Genomic DNA, 10810 nt, shown 5'->3' with positions numbered 1-10810 from the left:
TTTTCCACTTATAAAAAAACTCATTAGAATATCAATAATGTATACTTATGTTTACATCAAAATCTAGGGTGGATGAGACGCATGGTCATCCAGACCAAACAATTATCTTATCTTTTCTTTATAATTTTTGTACATAATTGTTTTTTGATGATAAATTGGATAAACTAGTTTTTGAAACTAAGAAAATATAGTTTTTTATGTTTTTTTGTAAATTAGGATGTTACAAGACTAGATTTTGACTATCAAAGAATGAAGAGCTACAAATATGGTCTTGCCACAGCGAGACATGCTTTCACCATAATGAAAAAAGACTCTTGATCAATTGTAACAGGTAAAGATTTGCCACAACGAGATATGCTTTCACCACAACAAATCTACAAAGCTAAAGACCTTGGAGTTAAGAAAAACTCACCACAGCGAGTCATCAATTCACCCCAATGATCAAGGTTAAGAAGAATTACGATCAAGTGTAGACTTCCTTAGTGTATACATGTAATTTCAATGAAGCGAAAATCCTCTAAAGCACAAAAAAAATGTAATTTCAACTCTATATAAAGAGCTTATGACATCCTTTGTAAGAATTTTTGGTTCATTTGTGAATTTCAAAAATAAAATCTTTCTCTCTTTTCTCTTTACTTTTCTCCATTGTTACTCTCTCTTGAGGTTCTAGTTGGATCCTTCATGATCCAAATTAGCTAAACTTCATAGTTGTTGAGTGATGGAAGTAGAATTCAAGTATGCAATTCTTTGTTTTCTAATCAATTCCCATAGTAAATGTGATCCTATTTCAATTCTATGCTTAGATGCATGTTTGAAATGATCAACCTAGCTTTTAGGAATTTGGATTGTGTGGAAACAAGTTCAAATCCTAAATTTGAACTGAAATTGTGTAAGGATTTGATGTCAAGATTGAATTAAGCAGTTGTATTTGTAGAGATTCACTGGTCTAGCTCTGAGTTTCTAGGTCTAAATAACCTAAAGAATTAGGAATTTGGCTTGGAACTCTAGGATTAACCACTAAGGAATTAGGATTAGTCATTTTAGTTTGGATCTTGGTTACATTGAACTACAAGATTGATGAAGAGTGAATTTCATATGAGAATTCTATGGATTTCATCTCAACAACACTTTTCTCTATTTGAATCTATTTTCGCTCCAAAATCTTCTTTCAAAACCAAAAATAGTTTAGTTTCACCATAGCGAATTGACAACTCGCTATAGCAAAACCTTTATTTTAAAAAAATGAAACTTAACACATTCCCCACAACAAATTGACAACTCACTGCAACGAATGCATCTAAGAATTGCTTGTTGATTTCCTTTATGTTGCACATAGTCTCTATGAATTTGATAACTCTTATACTTAATGTTTCTTTCTTCAATTAGATAAGAAGAATATCACTTCCATCAACTTGATTACTAAAGCTCTTTCATTAATCTTCATTTTCTAGACCTTCTAAATCACATCCAAAGAGGGAGTTCTAATTAACACTCTAGCATAATTAGCCCTTGATACATCTCTTGTTTTGTCATCAAGGAGTATTTATTCCCCCACAATGCTAACCACCTATGTAAAACAATTCCTGCTCCATACATTCTAGGGTAAGCCCTTAATCCTAATCCATATCAGCTTGTTGTTGATGGGTATATCTAGAATCCACTCCATGATAGACTCAAATAGTTCACCCATCCATTCCTCCTCCCCCTTAAGGATCTCATACAATCATCTCCTTCATTTAGTGTTACCAATAATAAATTATCCCCCATATGTCTTGTTTGCACTGACTTCTATCCTTCCATAAAAAAAAATTATCAAAAATTCTAGATGAGCTTGACATCCTTAATCGTTGTTATCAAACTCTTGTTTAACCAATCGGTATTACATTCTTCCACCTTAATTTCATATCACCCACCATTCTTCCTTATCAATTTTCAAACCACCAACACCTTTCTTTTACCACATGATATTTGTGAATCTCCCCCTTTTTGACACATCATGAGCATACAATTTACTGACCCCTACTTGTCCTCTCCTTCTATCGTCATACCTTTTCCTTAAGCATCAATCAAACTCTTTCGTGGTTACCCCCATGGATGAACTTTCTCACTTTATTACTTTTTTCAAATTTTGATAGATTCACCATCATCTCCATGTTTCCTATAAGAATGTTGTCAAGTTGTTTCTCAAGCTAGAATGGATTCTCCACCTCCCAAAACTGCACAAATCCAAACCTAAGACCACGCCTACTTCTTCTTGGTGATATAAAAACCTCCCACACTTTTTCCCACTTCACAAAATCATTCCATAGATCTAACATTTGAAAATCTTATAGAAAGTGTGTGAAATAGTATCTTGTGAGTATTTTCGGACTCCTTCTCCAACCTTCACTCCTTCCATGTTCAAGACTATCATGGATCCTCCCTTTTTCACTCATTATTTCCCTGGGTTTCTCTCCTTGATGCAATCCTACCCTGCAACGACATTGGATAGAAGACTCCAAGAAGATTCGGCCAAAGATGCAAGCGAAGGCCCTAGGGTTCTCATGAGCCTTAGGGTAGATTTCGGGCCCATGGGCTAACTATGAGCCCGCTTATCTTTGTACATATTAGACTATGATGTCATTATATTTGGTCCTTGTATTTAGGGCTCCATAATGTAGGTAGGGTACCCTAGAAATATAGGATTTTTCAGCCCTTGTATTTTAGGGCACCTATGCTAGTTTTTGTATTAGGGGTAGTTTTGTAATTTCACATGCACTAGGTGAATATTTGATGTGTGTGGTTGGAAATAAATTTAATTGAATTGGTAGAAGCCCAATCAAATTAAATTTTAGAGGGGGAGGTGAGCATTTGCTTACTACACCCCATTGTCACATCATATAGTCACACTTTGTGCATGTCCTTCATGCTTTACATGTCTCATGACACCGAAGCACACTTAGTGGAGAATCTTGGAATTGATCTTGGATTAGTGGGCTGAACCATAACTAAAATTCACTAATCATAGTTAGTGAAATTTTGGCTCCACAAATTCAATTTCAAATTCAAGTGAAATTTGAATTGAAATTCAAATTTCCCTCCAATTTTGTGTGACACTTAGGCTATAAATAGAGGTCATGTGTGTGCATTTTTTCAACTTTGATCATTTGAATATTAAACTTCAGATTTCATAGCTCTTTTAGAGCACAAAATTTCGTGCTCTTCTCTCCCTCTCCCTTCGTTCATCTCCTTCTTCCTCCAAGCTCTTATCCATGGCCTCCTATGGTGGTGAGCTTCTTCTAGACTCATCTTCTCCTTGAAGTGGCGTCTCCTCTCTCTCTTCCTTCTCCATTCCGCTCCCATTCATCTTCCAAGAAGCAAATGAATCCATTGATGAAGAAGATCCTAGGCCTACAAGCTCCAATGGAGCTTACATCATGTGGTATCAAGAGCATCTTCATCTAGGTGATGTTCTTTTGCTTCCTCTATCTTTTTGTTTGGTGAATTCTCTTTAATTCCTTGTTCTTCATCTTATTCTCCATGTATATCCTCCATTGTCTTGTGGTTTGGTGTTGTTTAGAGTAGATTCAAAAAAATAAACCGATTAAATCTCAGATCTACATTTGTTCTTGCATTTCTATGGTTCAATTTTTGAAGATCTACTCTTGAATCTTGTTTTTGTGTTGATTTTAGGTTCTATCATTTTTCATTCATAATATTCTTGTGCTGAACCTTAGATATAAATTTTCTTCCAAAATATTGATTAGAAAAAAAAACACAAAAATCTAAGTGTAAATCACTTAATCCATGTTGTCTTAGAGTCATGCATGTTATTTAGTTCATAACATGTTCTAAATCAATTCCTAGAAGTAGTCTTGTTGTTGAACTCTTTTTTTTGTTTTCTAAAGTTTCCTACATGATGCCTATGATGAAGTTGAGTTATGGTGCTGAGTTGTGGCTGGATTTGTGAATCAAATAAGTCTTAAGCTCTCTTTAATTGTGTTATTCAATATAATTGAGCATAAGCAAACACAAATTGTAACTATCCAAGCCTTAAGCAACATAAATACTACTCTTGATTTCTAGGTTGAAATCGCTGGTGCTGGCAGCTTGAACATACGAAATTGTGTAAATTATTGGGAATTGGAAAATATGTTTTTTGAGCTGAAATTTTTACTGAAGTTTCTAGACATCTGGACCAAAATTATAAAAAAAGAACCAAGAATTTTGATTAAAGGAAAAAATAATAAAAATCACACAAGTTGGCAGAAAAATCAGTGTCCAGGAAAAAAAAAGTGAAAGGGAAGTGTGCTTGTTGTTTTGGCTCAAAATTTGTTCTATAATTGGTGCCTATTTTATACCAATCCTAGTTCTGAAATTTCAATTGAAAATTATTGTGAAAACAAGTGCCAAAACTAGAGTTTTCTTGAGTCTTCTTTTTATAATTTTTTTACTCTACTCTAGAGCCATTCTAAGTTTCTATTTGAGTTCTACCTTGCTTTTATGTGCTTTTCATTGCTTTAATTGTTGAATCATCCCTGAAAATTTGTCTTGTCAAAACTCTTTTGGTTTAGCATTCATCTCATTTTTTGGTCTTTGGTTATTGCTTGTCTCTTTGTTTTCTTGTTTGTGAGTTGCCATATAGGGAATTGGAAAGGAGGATTGGTGTCATCCCTTGAAGAATTTGAGTCAAGAAGCAAGGGGCCAACCACCTTAAGAGCTATTGGAATAAGAATCAATCCAAATTGAGTGAAACACAAAAGAGAGAATAGCCACCAAAATTGAGGACTTTTTTTCTTTTTTTGTAATTTGTAATTGGCAATTTTCTTTGCTTTCAAACTTTGTAACAAAAAGGTCTTTCATTGGAAGTAAGTTGGGAGCCTCCAATAGGTCACCCTACTTCCATTTGTGTGTAATAATTTTAGTCAATTTTCCCTTAGGATTGTGAGTGTTTTGTTGAGAACCTTAAATGTGGTCATCCAAACACTCTTAGGATTCGCCTAGTTTACATTTCTTGCATACTTTCATAGCTTATTTCCTTTACCTTCTATTGTTAAACCGCCTAGATAGCTTGTCTTTTACCAATTAGTTTTTACCTTATCTTTCATACCTCTTTTAGTGTTTATTTTGGCTAGTTTCGACCATAGTTTCTTTTACCTTTTGTTTTCAAACCCCCAACAAGAAAGAACCACAACCTAGGAGCCAACATGAGTCTTCATTCTTCATCTAGTGTTAATGGTGAGGGATCTACTCCTAAGGACCCCTTGTATAAGATATTAGATGAGTTGAGATCCCTTAAGTTGTGGAAAGAAAAACAAGAGAGAAAAGAAAAAGGGAAAAAAAGAGTAGAAGAAATAAGTCAAGATGAAAAAGAGAAAATAAGGGAAGAAGAAAGAAGGAAAATACTAAAAGAGTTAAGAAAAGAAAAACATGCCTCCTATAGTAGTCATAACTCTTGCAAGAGCCTAAGTGAAGAACTTTGTGACTATTATGAAGGAAGGCATAGGTCACATCTTAGACCTCACTCCATAGGAGAGAAAAGGAAAGAAATCCTCAAGAGGCTAACATTAACCTCCCATACTTCCATGGGAAGAACAATGTAGAGGCTAACTTAGATTGGGAAATAAGGGTAGAGCAACAACTTCAAAGGAAGTCTACTTCAAAATCTTATGGCTCTCACTCTTATCCAAAGAAAGACCAAGGTCAAGGCATCTTAGGGGTGACACCTTCTAAGCCCAAAGATGAAAAGGGGAAGACAATAGAAAAGCAACCCCTTAAAGCTAGTATGCAAGAGAAGACTAGCTCCATGAAGTGCCTTAAATGTCTTGGAAGAGGACACATTACTTCTCAATGCCCCACCAAGAAAACAATAATTATGAGGGGCCAAGACACTTATAGTAGCCAAGATGAGGCTACTACTTCACCTTCCTCTAGTAAAAGTGAAGAAGCAAAAGGGGAAGAATCTAGTGAAGAGATCTACCCCCAAGAAGAAGGACAACCTTTAATGGTTAAGGAGGAGTGTAAGGAGGTAAGTGTCTCCTCCAAGAGGTTAGATAAGAAGGAAAGGCATTTTGAAATAAAGACAAATACTAAAGAAATTTCCCCTCTTAGACAACCTCCACATTTTCTGCGTTGTAAAAAGACACTTGTTAGCATTGCCACACCTCTTTGGTTTGAGTTTATTCCTCAAGTAAAGGAGTTGTTGGATGAGGGTTTGGTTCGCAAGAGCTTAAATCCTTGTGCTTTGTTGGTGCCCAAAATAGGTATTATTAGGCACCAAATACCTAAAATAGGTGGTATGATGAATGTTTTGAGTGGTGTAACCCTCTTTTGTAAAATCACTTGTGCACCCAACATCTTCATGATTTGTGTACATAGGGACTCATTAGGTAGGTTTGTTCTTATTTTTAGTTTCAATACAAAGTTAGGTGCTCATATGGGACACCTTAGGTTTGTCATAATTTTTTGTAGGAATAATCAACATGAAAATAAAGAAAAAGGTAAGTTTTATTTCATTACTTTCCTTAAATTTTTAAATAGTAATCAAGGGCTTCCCATGGACCCTAAGAGAATAAAGGTCATTCCTGAGTGGCCCACTCCACCAAGTATAAGAAAAATTTGGGGCTTCCATGACTTAACAAACTCTTACAAAAGGTTTGTCCCATATTTTTCTATACTTATAGCACCACTCATTGAGTTGGTGAGGAACCATGTTCCTTTATGGGAAGATGCCCAGGAAATGGGTTTTCATACCTTACCTTACTTCAGTATACCAAACACCACTAATACATATGTTTTTGTTCTTTTTACAGGTGTTGAGGAAAAAAGCCCAGAGTTTCAAGAACCTTGGGATTTGAGGTCAAATCCTTTTCAAGGGGGAGGGAATGATGCAATCCTACCCCGTAAGGGCATTGGATAGAAGACTCCAAGAAGATTGGGCCAGAGATGCAAGAGAAGGCCCTAAGGTTCTCATGAGTCTTAGGGTAGATTTCGGGCCCATGGGCTAACTATGAGCCCGCTTATCTTTGTACATATTAGACTAGGATGTCATTATATTTGGTCCGTGTATTTAGGGCTCCATAATGTAGGTAGGGTACCCTAGAAATGTAGGATTTTTTTGCCCTTGTATTTTAGGGCACCTATGCTAGTTTTGTATTAGGGGTAGTTTTGTAATTTCACATGCACTAGGTGAATATTTGATGTGTGTGGTTGGAAATAAATTTAATTGAATTGGTAGAAGCCTAATCTAATTAAATTTTAGAGGGGGAGGTGAGCATTTGCTTTCTACACCCCATTGCCACATCATATAGTCACACTTTGTGCATGTCCTTCATGCTTTACATGTCTCATGACACCTAAGCACACTTAGTGGAGAATCTTGGAATTGATCTTTGATTAGTGGGCTGAACCATAACTAAAATTCACTAATCATAATTAGTGAAATTTTGGCTCCAAAGTTTGGCTCCACAAATTCAATTTCAAATTCAAATTTCTCTCCAATTTTGTGTGACACTTAGGCTATAAATAGAGGTCATGTGTGTAGATTTTTTCAACTTTGATCATTTGAATATTAAACTTCAGATTTCAGAGCTCTTTTAGAGCACAAAATTTCGTGCTCTTCTCTCCCTCTCCCTTCATTCATCTCCTTCTTCCTCCAAGCTCTTATCCATGGCCTCCTATGGTGGTGAGCTTCTTCTAGACTCATCTTCTCCTTGAAGTGGCATCTCCTCTCTCTCTTCCTTCTCCATTCCGCTGCCATTCGTCTTCCAAGAAGCAAAGGAATCCATTAATGAAGAAGATCCTAGGCCTACAAGCTCCAATGGAGCTTACATCACTCTTCCCTCTCCTTCTTTCATTTTTGTTTTGTTTTGTCCCTTCAGGCCCACTTTCTTACTTTGTCATGTTGGCATGCCTTCCTTAGATATCTTGTTTCTTCTAATTAACTTCAATTTAAATTTACTTCATATGTTGTACATATATTTTTTTAATAATTTATATAACATGATGAGTAAAATACAAAATGATATGTGTTGAATGGTTCATTTCAAAACATTTTTCTTATTTAAACATTAAAATATAAAGGTAAAATATGTTTTTAATCCCTAAACTTTTAAGGGCTTTTACTTTTAGTCCCTAAACTAAAATTTGACCAATCTTGGTCCCTACAATATTATTTCCATTTTTTTTAGTCCCAGCCATCAAGTCTCTCTATTAACTCATAATGTGATAGTTATTTTAAATATTTTAAAATATGTGATAGTTTATTTTTTTCTAGGGGCTAAAAGCCCCCAAAAATTTCTTGGACCCAGATAAAGTGTACACTTTATAGTTAAAATGAAATGTTTCGACTATGAGTTGGATAACAATATAAAACTATGAGCAGCTTGTACCTGAAATTAGAAATATTAGCAAAAACTAAGCAACATTTGGTTCTGAGGGGAGAGTTTCATGTTCTATTGTTCTGAACGATGGTGCAAGATTTGGTTCCATTGGGTTGTTTGCGACTTTAAATCTGCAAAGTGATGAAGAGGATTCAAGGAGAATGCAAAAAGTAAGGGTGTTCATAAACCAATCCAATTCAATATGGATTGAAAAAACCAAAGTCAAAAATCAAACGAATCAAAAAATTGGGAAATCAAATTTTTTTATTAGATTTGATCGGATTTTAGATTTGGTTTTAAAAGCTGATTCAAACCAAACTTATATATTTGTATATATTTTTATTCATAAATTTATAATATCACTCATTTCTATTTTTTTGTTATATATTTATAAAATTATCATATAACTTATATCTATTTATGAAAAATATACTTAAATAAAGATATTTTTACTAACTATTTGAGTTAAGATGCACAAATATTCTATTATTAGTTATAAAATGGCATACAAATAAAATATTTTATATTTTAAATTATTTTTTATTATATTTCTTATATTTTATTTAGTATTTTCTAAAAAAAATTAAAAGTAGGATTAAAACCAAACATCTTTCCTATCTAAACCACTTTAAATTGGATCGGATCAAATTGGATTAAACACTACTAGAAAATATGCTTTTTAACATTGATTTTATGAAAAACCGATGTTAAAGAAGTGCAAATGCATATTTGTAAATAAATTGAGTTTGTTAACATTGGTTTTTCAAAAACCGATGTTGTGTTTCTATGTTAACATCGGTGTTTATAAAAATCAATGTTGTTTGATGCTTGTTAACATCGATTTTTATAGAAATCGATGTTGTTTGATGCTTGTTTTCCCAAATTTAAAAAACCAAATCTGTTTCACTCTTGTTTTCACGCTCACTTTCACCACTCTCAGTCCACCTCCAAAACCCCAAAGCAATGCTTCCTAAACCCAAACTTTAGTAGACTTTGGCCAACCACGCAATGTCGCAAAGCTCCAGAGATCCAGTAATGACACCTCTCACTCTTTATTCACACAACACCATTCCCCTCTTTCACACTCCCAACCTAACTGTATTTCTCTTATGTTTCATAAGCCTCGTTAGAGCCAGAGAAATATGCCGCCTCACTAGGGCGTTCAATGCCATCGCCAACGAGAGAGGTCATGAGTTCAGAGCCCAGGGCGAGTGTCCCCACACTTCTCACTCTCGAATTCAAGGAAGGCACACGGTCCTCGTGGAAGTTCTAGAGAGAGGCTCTGAGGTTGTTGCTCGATGACAAAGCCATCATGGACACAAAGGGTGATACATGCTTAGTTAGGAAGTTAGTTAGATTTGATTCTGTTAGTTTTCCCCATTTGGCAAGTTGTTAGGAAGTTAGTGGTTAGAAACTATAAGTAGCAATTGGCGGTTAGGAAGCATTTTTTAGAAGCCAGGATTTGTAATCGTCTTCCTTCTTGTAATTTATTTCTCTAATAATGAAAAGCATGACCACCAAGCTCATCGGAATTCATTCATTTCATTGAGCTCCCTTGTTTGTTCAAGAACTTCAAATTCTTTATTTGATTTCCTAGTTCTGCTATATCAATTGGTATCATCGAGCCTGTTCTTTCCTTGGTGATCAAGAAATGGTAGAGAACATGCGCAATCAAGCTTCCCTTTGTGAAATGGAAGAACGTCTCAGTAGCAAAATGGAATCAAGATTTGTCAAGCTCACTGCTTCCATGCAACAAACAATAGATGGAATGTTTCAGCAGAGGCAGCAAGATTCTCCAGCAGCAAGCAATCCACCTAGAGGTGAGAGATCTAGCCCCTATTCTTATAGCACTCGATTGGCTAGGTTGGACTTTCCAAGATTCAATGGTGAAGGAATAAAACAGTGGCTGATCCAATGTGAAACTTTTTTTTCTCTGGATAATACACCTGATGAATTCAAAGTATGTTTAGCAATAGTTCATTTTGAAGGGAAAGCACTTCAGTGGCATAGTGCTTACATAAAATCTGTAGGATTAGAGAATTTAACCTCTTGGAATGAATATCAGATCTTGTTACTTGATCGTTTTGGAGATGTTTGTGAAGATCCTATGGCAGATTTAATAAAACTTAGGCAGATAGGATCCATCATAGAGTATCATGAGGAGTTTGACTCAATTGTACCAAGAGTAGATTTTTTTATGAGCATCAACTTAGCTGATTTTTAGGAGGATTAAAACAAGAGGTTCATATAATTGTTCGAATGTTTCAGCCAAATTCTATTCGAAAAGCTTATTCCCTTGCAAAGATATATAAATCTCCCTTCTCCAATACATAAGCCAAACCATTTGTCAAGAACCAGAAATCTTCCTTTGTTCCAAAACCACCCTTTCTTCCAAACCCTAATAGATCAACCAATCCCTTAACCATCAATTCCTCTACTAAACCACAAAC

The sequence above is a fragment of the Glycine soja genome, chromosome 1 (assembly GCF_004193775.1).
Source record: "Glycine soja cultivar W05 chromosome 1, ASM419377v2, whole genome shotgun sequence".
NCBI classification, from domain to species: Eukaryota; Viridiplantae; Streptophyta; class Magnoliopsida; order Fabales; family Fabaceae; genus Glycine; species Glycine soja.
The sequence above is the reverse complement of the archived record's forward strand: the minus strand, read 5'-3'. Positions refer to the sequence as shown.